At 47.1% G+C, this 13,345-nt stretch overlaps 1 protein-coding gene across 2 annotated transcripts in view; it reads right to left on the bottom strand.

Moving 5' to 3' along the window:
- Positions 1-10,222, bottom strand: part of LOC136691813 (carbohydrate sulfotransferase 15-like) — a 53,441-nt gene extending 43,219 nt beyond the window's left edge. For both annotated transcript variants that reach the window (XR_010801903.1, XM_066664641.1), the window contains exon 1: positions 10,038-10,222. The gene's annotated coding sequence lies outside the window, so the exon portion shown is untranslated. The remainder of the gene's footprint in view (positions 1-10,037) is intronic.
- Positions 10,223-13,345: the final 3,123 nt, after the last annotated feature.

Here is a 13,345-nt window from a genome sequence, read left to right as displayed (position 1 = left end):
CATGCCAATTTTCAGTTTTTTATTTCCTAATTTTTTATAAATATTTCTCTCATTTGACTTCACCAACTTAGACTTATTCTGTAAAGATGCATCACATACAATTCAGATTAAAAACACATTTAAATACAGGTTGTAATGTAACAAAATAGGTAAAAAGCCAAGGGCTTACGTTCGCAAGGCACTGCCATATACGGTAGTGTACTCGCCGATAGAAGAGGTACTATTTTCACACAAGCTGGTGCTTTATGTTTTTTAGCTGTTGTTGGCAACAGCCACACCATAGACTTTTAGCTCCTCATTAACATGGGGCAGTTCCTAGATCTCTCTTACCCAAAAGATAAAAAGCGAACTGTCGAATGAAATGCAGACACAACCCAAAAGTAATACGCCCAAATCATTCCCTACACCAGAGGCAATGTCCCCGGAGTTCACCACAGTGTAAGATTGTGTCGAGACGAATCAGTGTCACACAGACTGACCACAAACCAGTTACACAAAGGTTGAGACCATTTGTAACACTTAATTGTCCACTAAAGATGAGGACATTACTGAACACCCACATTTACTTGTTCCTAGCCTCCTCCAGAGGTTACATAGTGCAGTTTCTGCAGAGCTGAGCCCAGAGTAGCAACAACAAAGGCTCTATTTCCCGTATTACAGCTCAGTGGAACTTCACAATGATTTTGAAGCTGTAATTGGACAGGAAAATATATGATCTAGTGTCGCTATAAAGAGTTTTGTAGCAGTGGTCGGTATCCTAATGGTTTGGAAAGAGTGTGTATTTATAAACAGGATTAAACTTTTAAACTTTAAACATATCTTCTCTGCACTAGATTCAGAAATCATTTATTCTAATTCTGTCTGCTCTCCCAAATATTTTGGACCTGGCTCTGTTTATTTCATTCTTCACCCGACACCATGAGGAATGCAGAGAGAAGGAGGACAATAAAGCCTTACGTGACATTAATCTGCGATGTGACAGACCCTCCCCGCGACTCACACGGAGACCTTTGGCTCTGGTGTCAGATTAAACCCGGCTTAGCTGAGCTTTCACCAAAAAAAACAATAATAATAAAATAATCCACGATAAACATACCACGTTCTGCCACCGCAAACCCCTCCGTAAGCCCACTTTCCTGGTGCGGAGCTCCCAAGCAAAGCTAAAGCTCTGACTAATTAATCCAGTCTGAGTGTTTACACTTCCACAGGATGCTCCATGGCTCCGGTCCAGAAGCGAGGATTGGAGAAAACTTTGCAAATCAGAAGATGGATTGCGTGCAGGTACTGGCTAGGAACGCCCACAGGAAACTGCAGGCAAATATTTGTTTTTGTTTTGAGTCATTTCTGTGCACCTCATTATATATAATATCCAAAACTGCTGCTGGGTTTCCACTCGGTTTACCACTCGTCCCACCGCTGACATTTCTGACACATCTGTAATGGCTTAGATTTGGAACCACAATCCCTCTCAGGCCCAGAGCGAAAACAGCCATCCATCCATCTGCCGTTTATTCCGCCCTGCACTCAGCGCACAAACAAACCACTTCAATTGAAAAAGGGCAGAAACAGATTGGCTGTACGTGATAAACAAACACCTCCGTCCTGCTCTGCTCTGAGGAAACGTGGAGCTGTGCCTTGTCGTGTCAAATCCATAGCATTGCTTTCCCTCTTCCGTTAACAGCGCAGACTTGAAGTCGGAGCCCCAGGGGCAGGTGTACCATCCTAATAAAAACAAACCCTCTGTGTGAAGCTGGGAGCTGGAGCTGCCTGTTTTAATTAACAAATGCAAAACGGCGAAATGCTTCAGCAGCACATTTCAGAATAACCACTTACATCATTACATTCAAATGAAAAACTTTGCCAAGACAAATTTAATTACAGAGTCAGGACATCAAACGGGGAACGGTGGGGGATACAGACAGAAGAGGATGAGAAAAAGGGTCCAAACTCCACAAAAATGTTAAAAATGGGCACTCGAGCCTTGAGCAGATGAGCTCAAAAACAACAAACCAAGCAGCAACTCAAGTGACCACAGGAGGAAAAGAAAACACTCAGAAACCCCACGCTTCAGGAGCCCACACTCATCAGTGCAGACGATGGTCATGAACCAAGGAGAACGTTCATTAAAACCAATTAAACATAGATAAAGTAATGACTAATGATTATTCATTCATTCATCCATCCAGTCATTCATTCGTCCTTTTCAAAGAGTGTCCAGAGCCCACATGGATCAGTGGGTACAGGGCAAGCACATGGACACAGCGCCAGACCATTACAGGACAACACACACTCATCCAGTCACTCACTCAAACGTGTAGACAATTTCACTCGCTCACTCAGACAAAAATGGGGAAGGCATTTGTTTTAATAGCTGGCTCCAACAGGCTACTTTTTATATTCTCCATTTTGTTTTGATCTCTCTCTCTCTCTCTCTCTCTCTCTCTCCCCCCCGGTATAATATTTCCCCATAGAAGCTGATTAGTTTTTAATTAAGATTGTGAGAGGAAAGGAGAGGACTTTTACTGGAACACTGTGTTACAGGGTTCACCCAAAGAGCAGAGGAGGGTGAAAATCAGGACCCAGATAAAGAAATAATTAAACGAAGGCACCTCATCCGTCTCTCAGTGAGGCGTCACTAATGTGATTACATAAGGGACGTATTCCTCTTCTGAGGACGACGGCAGGATCAAGTGCAGGAATTTACCGCTCTGTCTCTTTAATCCAGACGAATAATCGAATTAACCACACTTTTTTTTTTCTGGAGATCATCATTTCTGGAGAAGAGGCTCCGCCTGCCAATGTTTGGACTGGGCCAGACTCGTTTAAGAGCTTTCAGGAAAGAATTACTGCCTCAGACTTTACAGAGCATCTTTTTTAAAGCGTAATTTACAGTAATGGCATCCACTCGGAGATCATCTGAGGAAGGCCATTTAATCACAGCACAATCAGAGGAGAGAAGGAGAGAGAGAGAGAGAGAGAGAGAGAGAGAGAGAGAGAGAGGAGAGAAAGAGAAAGAGAGAGAGAGAGAGAGAGAGAGATGTAGTTGGAGCTGGCAAGGTTCTGCTGCCTTTTGCTAAGAGACCATAAGGTGATTATATATTTTTTTACTGCCTTTCACCAGGTTTTAGACATTTACCCACATAGTCCTTTCCTTTACTATTATTTGGTTTGACCTCTTCACAAAACAAAAAAAACAGTTTCTATAAATGTTCTAAAATAACATCTGAAATGTCATGTCAGTAAACTCTGAGCAAAACTAAAAGTATATTTAACGAGCATCAAGTCTATAATCAAATCATGAAAACAATTCAGCAAAAGGCAGCAACAGGGCGGCACGGTGGCGCAGCAGTTAGTGACCTGGTGACTGTCTGTGAGGAGTGTGGTGTGTTCTCTCTGTGTCTGCGTGGGTTTCCTCCGGGTGACTGTCTGTGAGGAGTGTGGTGTGTTCTCCCTGTGTCTGCGTGGGTTTCCTCCGGGTGACTGTCTGTGAGGAGTGTGGTGTGTTCTCCCTGTGTCTGCGTGGGTTTCCATAATTATTACAATTATATGGATTACCAGATCATCAAAACTGATTACAAATCCTTATCTGCATATTCTGCTACTCAGTGAAATTTTATACTCCCTATATATTAAAAAAAAAAAAACTCCCTCTCTATTTCCAATAAGTAACAGAGCTCATACAGTCGCATTTTCAGCTCATTTTATTTAAGTTCTGTTTAAGAGATTATCGCCCAGAAACATCTCCACGCTGTTCTGACCCTGATTTAGAAACAGAAACAGGGCGGAGTAAAAACAGCGGAGGCTCTGAGACGAGGGGAAGCGTAATCAGCGCGGTTCAGAACAAACAGAAACAGCGCACCACTTCCTCTCTTCATGCAGCCGCCAGAAACCCCTCAGAGGAGCTTCAGCTCCAGTCAAACTTCTACAACATCAAGTGAAGATTAAAGGATCAGCGCTGATGTGCTGCACAGAGTCCAGAGTGCGGTCAGATATCGGCCGTCACTCACTGCACCTTAAACTCGTCCTGAGGTCTATCATCACTGTCCAATGAAAAACATGTATAAAGTTACATAGTAACTTTAAAGGAGAAGGAAAACACACAGAGAGAGAGAGAGAGAGAGAGAGAGAGAGAGAGAGAGAGAGAGAGAGAGAGAGAGAGAGAAAGAAAGAGAGAGAGAGAGAAAGAAAGAGAGACAGAGAGAGAGAGAATGAGAGATCCAGTGTATATTTAGCTGTACTGTGAGTCTACCTCTATTCGTGCGCCTGAATAAAAACCGTATCTGAATGAGCCCCCCCCACACACACACACACACACACCTGTGGACATTCTCACACCCTGTCACTCACTCTCACTCACACACACACACACACACACACACACACTAAAGCCGAATGAACATTACATTTTCCTGGATTTAAAAGCAAGCCTTTGTGTTAGAATCGTGAAGAAAATACACGCCCTATCAGTGTCCACTCTGCCTTCATCACAGCTGCATCATTAGTCCAGCCAATGACCCGGGGGCTGGCTACAGCATCTGGGAATGACCGCCATTCTCCACACAGAGAAAAAGCGTCCAGAGCAGGTACAGCCCACTCAGGGAGTTTACTACCTTCCACTAACGTCAGTCTACAGTAGAAAGCAATTTAAATGCTACCATTTACCATTTCTACCAGCGTCTTTATCTGATCTTCAAGGTAAATACACTTAACAGAACCAGGTTATTACTTTACATTCTCTTTCTTTCATTCATTCATTCATCTGTAATAAGGGTCGCGGTGGGTCTGGAACCTACCCGGAATCACTGAGCGCAAGGCAGGAACACGCCTTGGAGGGGGCGCCAGTCCTTCACAGGGCAATACACACACACTCACACCTACGGACACTTTTGAGTCGACAATCCACCTACGAACGTGTGTTTTTGGACTGTGGGAGGAAACCGGAGCACCCGGAGGAAACCCACACAGACACAGGGAGAACACACCACACTCCTCACAGACAGTCACCCGGAGGAAACCCACACAGACACAGGGAGAACACACCACACTCCTCACAGACAGTCACCCGGAGGAAACCCACGCAGACACAGAGAGAACACACCACACTCCTCACAGACAGTCACCCGGAGGAAACCCACGCAGACACAGAGAGAACACAACACACATCTACCTGCGACATCTACCTGCTGCGCAAATATAACCGGCTACTATAAACCTGCTGTTTATTTGAAATTCAAATAATTAAAATTTGCTACCGCCGCTGCTTCCGAAATGCCATTAAATCGCAATTTACAAACCTCTGCAGAGGGCTTTTCATTTGAAACAATGGATAAAAGGGAGAGGAGAAAAGAGAAAGGTAGATTAGCGTAGCGAACATTAAGTTGGATGGGTTTTACAGCTGAAAAGATCATTAGTGAAGTAACACCACACACACAGGGGCTGCATTTCGACAGTTCTGTATTATATTACAGAGACACAGGCCCCAGAAAGCCACAGTAATGTTGGATCACTCAGGACTGAAAAGTTACACAGAGAAACACACGCAGTCTGCTGGTAAACAAGTACTACACTGATTTACTTTGGCTAACGTTGCTATGCTCGCACTTTACATCGCGCTATGCATCTCTCAGCCCCAAACACAGCCAGTGTGTGAAGAGGAAGTGAACTGGTAACAAGTGGTAAACAGTGTACTTCATTCCATTAATTCGAGCTTAAAACATGAATCTGGTGTTTTTCAGCTCTAACTGACTTTTCACTGTCACCAGTCGGACAGGAGGTGGGGGTGGATGGGGACTGCCGCCACTGCTGAAAAATATCTTAGAGGGCACACTGAGCTACGGCTACAAACGAGGGAATAGGGTGAGAGAGAGACAGACAGAGAGACAGACAGAGAGAGATTGTTTCACACCTCCATGTGGTAGTGTGAACTTGATTGATTTACTGCAAATGATTTAAGACTACGACACACACACACACACACACACACACACACACACACACAATCAGAACAAATCCTGCAGCCTAGAAATAGAATGCACTGTTTTCTCATTCCTTTTCTCCAATTCTCTCTATAGTCCTGTCTTATCTCTCTATTTTTCCTATTACTTTCTCACCACTCAATCTGTCTCTCTTCCCTTTCTCTATTTTTCTTTTTCTCCCTTCCTCTCTCTCTCTCTCTCTCACAAACACAGCTTCCTCCCTCATCCATTTTCTATCACTCTGCCTCCTCCTTTCTACTTTTCCCCCCTCCATCTCGCACCTCTTTCAATCCCTCTTTACTTTCATTTTATTGTTTTCTCCTTCACTCTTTGTTTCTTTTTTCTTCTGCTCCCTCCCTCCATCCTTCCTCTCCCTCTCTCCTCCTGCTCGTCTCTGATCATGTGGATTTTCATTCGCTGCACATTCTGGGACAACATTATAAAATCCAAACAAACTAAAACAGTTCGGTCTGGAGTTTAAAAACCCCTCAGCATCACTGCAGCTCTGAGAACAGTCCACCACCCAGTTCAGTCAGAGAGAGAGTGGACAGTCGAAGTTAAGAAACAGTGAAATGAAGTTTCCAAAGCTGACCACACTTCAGAGATGTGTGTAATTCCCACATATTTTTGTGCAAGTCGTACACACACCAGTGTAACTGTGAAACCAAAACAACCAGTTCTGTGTCAACGGGACATCTGACCTCACAGCAGCAAAACAATACACTGCTCCAGCAAAACAGTCACAGTGCAAAGCTTACAGCAGCAAAAACACAGAGAGAGAGAGTCTCCTGATCAGTCTGACCCCCCCCCCCTCTGGGAACGTCGCTGACCACTGAACAACCACATTAGAGGAAAAAGAGCGGAACAGAAAGAGCTGGAGCTTAGCCTCTGCCCACAGTAATGAAGCAGATTAACACAAGTGTCCAGGGGCTGAGCAGAGTGGACACCAGAGTTAAAAACAGGTGCGAGTGACTGGGTGAAACGGTTCACGTGTGTGTGTGTGTGTGTGTGTTTGTTAAGAGTGAGTGAGTTAGGGTTAGGGTGAGTGAGTGTGAAATTGTCCACAACTCTGAGGCAGAGCGGCCCCTGGTCTGACCGGCCGAGGAGGGGCGGTCCCTGGTCTGACCGTGGCCTTATTTCTCGTGTCATACAAAGTGAGATGGAGCAGCAGTCTGTGTTTAATGACCCAAGACCACAGAAGCAGCCTCCAACATGCATCACGCTGACCGCTGGGCTCCCTCCCCTTTTCATTAGCTGTCGACTCCAAAGTTCAGAGCCCTGGGGTAATGGTCTGACCGGCCGAGGCAGGAAGGATCCTGGTCTGAACGGCCGAGGAGGGAAGGTCCCTGGTCTGACCGGCCGAGGCAGGGCGGCCCCTGGTCTGACCGGCCGAGGCAGGAGGGTCCCTGGTCTGACCGGCCGAGGCAGGAGGGTCCCTGGTCTGACCGGCCGAGGAGGGAAGGTCCCTGGTCTGAACGGCCGAGGAGGGAAGGTCCCTGGTCTGAACGGCCGAGGCAGGAGGGTACCTGGTCTGACCGGCCGAGGCAGGAGGGTCCCTGGTCTGACCGGCCGAGGCAGGAGGGTCCCTGGTCTGACCGGCCGAGGCAGGAGGGTCCCTGGTCTGACCGGCCGAGGCAGGAGGGTCCCTGGTCTGACCGGCCGAGGCAGGAGGGTCCCTGGTCTGACCGGCCGAGGCAGGAGGGTCCCTGGTCTGACCGGCCGAGGCAGGAGGGTCCCTGGTCTGAACGGCCGAGGAGGGAAGGTCCCTGGTCTGAACGGCCGAGGCAGGAGGGTCCCTGGTCTGAACGGCCGAGGCAGGGCGGCCCCTGGTCTGACCGGCCGAGGCAGGAGGGTACCTGGTCTGACCGGCCGAGGCAGGAGGGTCCCTGGTCTGACCGGCCGAGGCAGGAGGGTCCCTGGTCTGACCGGCCGAGGCAGGAGGGTCCCTGGTCTGACCGGCCGAGGCAGGAGGGTCCCTGGTCTGACCGGCCGAGGCAGGAGGGTCCCTGGTCTGACCGGCCGAGGCAGGGCGGTCCCTGGTCTGACCGTGGCCTTATTTCTCGTGTCATACAAAGTGAGATGGAGCAGCAGTCTGTGTTTAATGACCCAAGACCACAGAAGCAGCCTCCAACATGCATCACGCTGACCGCTGGGCTCCCTCCCCTTTTCATTAGCTGTCGACTCCAAAGTTCAGAGCCCTGGGGTAATGGAAAATCTGAGCACTAATGTAAAGTTGGAAAGACAAATTCTCCAGTGGAGGCTGCAGTAATGACGGGAGGACCTCAAACGCAGCTCGTGATTAGCCGTGAACTGTGACTAAGTGGAAATTATCAGCAGAGACTCCACGTGGGCCCAATCTCATCACTTCTCCTGGCAGCGGAGATGCTGCTCTGGGCTCAGCTCTGTGGTCGACTACAGAAAGCAAAGAGGCCTCGTGTTCTTCCTACAGTCACGTCTTCAAAATTATTTGATCCTTTGGGATGGGCCAGGAGTCTCTTTAAAACACAGAACCACATTTGTTTAACCCCTTGAAAGCTGTGATCTATTTGGTTGGTTGCACATCGTACGACCTGCACTTTGAACGTTGCACAGACGAGATGTTATGGGTTTGGACTTTGGGAGGAAACCAGAGCCTCCAGAGGAAACCCATGCAGACACAGGGAGAACACAAATGACTCTTCACAGACAGTGACCTGAGGATCCCACCTAGGACCCCAAGACACCAATAATTCATATCATTATTTTTATTAGTATTAGTTGTTTGTTTATTTATTTATTTTATTTTATTTATTTATTGTTTTTGTTGTTGTTCAACTCTAATCAAAGCCTAATCAGGAGCTTCAGATCATCACTGATAATGAACACAGTTTAAACATGAATTTACACTGACACCTAGTGACCTGCAGGTGTCAGACTATTAACTAAACCCTTTTTTAAAGATGGCTGCCCCCATGTGGAGAACCCACTCTTTGGAGAATAAACTGGACCATTCAGAAACAAAAAAAAAAGTGATTCTTTGTCTCAGATGATCCCCTAAAATAATACAATATCAAAAATGGAAGGTATCCTTTACATTAAACACCGTGCGCTACTTTTTGGTGGTTAAAATAATAACTTATTTAAACACTAAAAGGTAGGATTGTGTTGTGAATCCCAGACCACAGTATTCATCAAAACAGTGTCCACACAGAACCCAGACACCACTCTACACTGGGATCTCAGTCAACAAGAGCAGCCACCGGGATCTATTCAGGTCCATCAGGTCCGCTTCACTCAACTGTACGGCACAGAGCGGAGTGGGACAATAACAACCCACGTCTCTCATACCTAACAACACATCTGAGCAATTACAGAGCATCCCCTCCCTCCCTCTCTCTCTCTCTCTCGCTGCTCAGGTTGAAACACTTTTGGAATCCTAGATTAAGTTGAGTTCAGGAGCCACTATTTAAAACTCGCTCTGTATTTCTCTCTCTCTCCCTCTCTGACAGACACTCAGTCTCTTATTTTCTTCCTCCACATTCACTCTTGCTCCATTTACCATTCCCATACAGAGAGAGAGAGAGAGAGAGAGAGAGAGAGAGAGAGAGAGAGAAAGAAAGAGAGACAGGGAGAGAGACACAGAGAGAGAGAGAAAGAGAGAGAGAAAGAAAGAGAGAGAAAAAAGAGAGACAGAGAGAAAAAAGAGAAAGAGAGAGAAAGACACAGCTGAGGAATCAATTTTTAGATGTTGCGATGTTCCAGTATCACTTGTACTCACAGAGAGCTCACTGTCAGAGAGAGAAATTCAACACACTCTGTCTCGCCAACTCTCTCTCTCTCTCTCTCTCTCTCTCTCTGACATTATCTCTCACGCAAACACACGATCTCTCTCTTGAACACACTCTTCTCTCTTTCTCTCTCTCTCTCTCCCTATTTGAGCACGTGTAAACCCTTCGCTTTACAAAATCTCGAGATTCAGTTCGCAACGCCACAAACACCTGGAGCAAACAGAGGAGAGAGAGAGAGAGAGAGAGAGAGAGAGAGAGAGAGAGAGAGAGAGAGAGAGAGACAGACGCAGCTTACCGTGCTCGGATGGAGAAGTGCTGCGCGCGGAGGAGAAACAGAGCTCTAACTTCCATGTGTTTCGAGGAGCTGTCCGCAATCGCCCTGAGCCTCAGGGACCACCGCGCTCTCTTCACGGCAACTTCCCCGCGGCGTCAGCCCCGGTCCCGCGCCTCCGGAGTGCCCGCGTGACCCTCTCTCCGCTCCTTCACTCACGCCCGATGCGAGGAGTTCACGCGCCTTGTTTGTTTTCCTCCCCTCCCGCCCACATGCCCACAAGCCACGCCCTCGAGCTCCGTGATTGGCTGGTGGCGTGAATTCAAAAGCTCATTGGCTCGTTGTCGTTCTTCTTCTGCACTTGGTCTACACCTGTTCTGGGGTTAGTCACGAAAGCCACGCCCCTACTCTGTGATTGGATAACAAAGTCCGATTACATTCTCTTGGTCTAGCTCTAGCACGTTATTAGCCAATGTCATCAGTCTTTACTGTGATTGGCTATTAAAGTTCTTTCTCTTTATTAGCCAATCACAGCGCAGGTAGCTCAACCACTGGACATATGAGCAAGAGCCCCGTCCAATTTCTCACTAAGCCAATCAAAAGGGAGCTCCCTATGAGCCCTTAATTCAAACCAATCAGAATGCACACTGCAGATTGCGTAAGGAGCTCATTTAAAGCAACACTAGGTAGTATTTTACCTTAAATTGATAGTTCCATAATCATTTTTACACTGCCTCAGTCACTGCTACTCTGGGTTCAGCACTGCAGAAACTGCACTATGTAAATTTTAGAGAAGGGTAGGAATCTGAACATCTGCTACCAGCGGTCTGACTCCAAGAGATACAATCAGTCTGGCTCTCTGAGTGGGTGGATGGCACTTACCTACACTTAGCATACTGTCAGCCAGAAGAAGCTGATGTGACAGTCCTGGGCAGTTTGCATTCTCCTCCAGCGCTTGGCTTTTCAGTGGTGTTTCATTAGCAACTGTTCGAAAAGCAGAGAAGCTGTGGTTTAGCCTGACTCTCTCAAATGAATTGTGTTTGCCCCCACCCTCCATTGGCTGAGCAGCTACCAGCCAGAAATCTCATCTCACCTTTACTAGGGAAGGAGAGGAAGGGTTCCTGAAAATGATGGGAGCTGGATGAGTTCGACTTTGAAAATATGGCTGTTCTGAAGGGAAAAGTTTTCTGATGAGACCCTTGGGGCCAAACCCTGCCACCTGCAGAGATGAGGGTTGTCAGAAATTCCCAGTTGGATCCAACATGACCATTTATTCTGAAGACTGTCCAGTCCTTTCCTCGTCTCCACAGTGGAACACAGTTCTGTTTCTTAATGAAACGTCTGTGACCTGCTTTGGTCCAAACCCCACGAGCCCCACAGCAGTGTTCTCCCCCTGTGTAAACAGCCCCTGTTCAGAACGCCCGCTTTCAGCACCTGTTCCTTTAAATGATAATGAGCCGCTCGCTGTTCACCCCGACCCCGAGCGCACAGCAGTGAGGAGCGAGGAGCAGAAGCTCTGGTTTTTAGCCGTTTTCACTCTGTTCTCTTTCTTCTCCGTTTTTACTCAGTGCTCTTATTTCTCCGCGCTCGTTGTGTCTGTTTTGCTGAGTTTAACCTCGTCTTTGCGCTCTCACATAAACGCGGGTCCAGCGCTGTGATTGGACAGACTCAGACGAGGGGGCGGGGCCATTCTAAAGTCTCCGTACGTCAGAAGCGGAGCAGAATCAGAACGTCTCGATTTATCCCGTGTTTTCTGACTTAGGCAGCGCACAGCAAACTGACTGGTGGGTCTTGTTTCACAGTGTGTAGGTTGGTGGGCTCCAGATCCCCACATTAATGTGAACATACACTGAACAAGGGATTTAATATTCTAAGCAGAAAAAGAAGACCAACACAAAACTGAACATTTCTTGCTGAAAGTGCACTTGGTATTGAGCATCACTGGGATCAGAGCAACCTGTCAGCACCTCATAACTGACATAATCCTGTTGATTTGAGTGGGTTGATGTGTGATTAATAGCAGTAAATATGCTCTCAGATGCTCCACGTGGGCGAGTTAAGAAACACTGGTGCAGGGAAACAGGAAACCTTTAGGCCTGAATGTTCTTGGAGGAGACATGAGGCAAACAACAGAGTCAAATGATCTGAGTATTTCAGTCAATGGGCCCTGAAAGGCCAACTCTTCACAAGGATTAATACAGGACAGTGATTTTCAAACCCAACCCTGGAAATCAAAAAGATACATGGTTTTTATACAAAAGTGCACGTCTTCTTTGTTGATTTACAATAACACAACTTAAAGAGACTGTCACTTTTGGTTCTACGTATTTCACTCTGCACATTGTTTGCCCCTGTTCCTCAGCGCTGAGGTCCCCCACAGAGCAGGTGTGATGTGGTGGTGGATCATTCTCAGCGCTGCAGTGACACTGACGTGGTGGTGGTGTGTTAGTGTGTGTTGCGCTGGTGTAGAGTGGATCAGACACAGCAGTGCTGCTGGAGTTTTTAAACCCCTCAGTGTCAGGACCGAGAACAGTCCACCGACCAAAAACATCCAGCCGACAGCGTCCTGTGTCACTGATGAAGGACTAGAGGACGAGCGACACACACTGTGCAGCGACAGATGAGCTACTGTCTCTGACTCTACATCTACAAGGTGGACCAACGAGGGAGGAGTGTCTCACAGAGTGGACAGAGAGTGGACACAGGGTTTAAAAACTCCAGCAGCACTGCTGTGTCTGATCCACTCTACACCAGCACAACACACACTCACACACCACCACCACGTCAGTGTCACTGCAGCGCTGAGAATGATCCACCACCACATCACACCTGCTCTGTGGGGGTCCTGAGCGCTGAGGAACAGGGGGAAATGGAGGTAAGAAAATACGCAGAGCAACAGATGGACGGCATAACACTTACATAGCTTTGTTTTCAGTGTAGCACAGTTCTGAAAGTCACACGTCTCTACGTATCACGCTCAAACAAAGATCTGTGTTAGGGATTGTGTATATCGATAAAACTTTCTAATCCTCACACACACACACACACACACACACACACAAACCCTTTGACTCTGCGACTCTGTGATCGTGAGACTAATGTTTTACTGAATCTACTAATCCCCCGACACTCTCTGAATGATTATTAGTTAATATTTATGAATGCGTGGCTGATTCCTGTAAAGAGTTTTACTCCATCATTCTTCCCAAATGCATCTTATCCCACTCCCAGATGGAGCCGGGCTCCAAAGGCTAAATGTTTATTCATTTTTAATGTGGGTTTCTTGAGCTAACTCACGCCGACAGAAGGGCTGGGGTAGCCGTGGGGGGATA

Source organism: Hoplias malabaricus, chromosome 3 (assembly GCF_029633855.1).
Source record: "Hoplias malabaricus isolate fHopMal1 chromosome 3, fHopMal1.hap1, whole genome shotgun sequence".
NCBI lineage: Eukaryota > Metazoa > Chordata > Actinopteri > Characiformes > Erythrinidae > Hoplias > Hoplias malabaricus.
The sequence above is the reverse complement of the archived record's forward strand: the minus strand, read 5'-3'. Positions and strand labels throughout refer to the sequence as shown.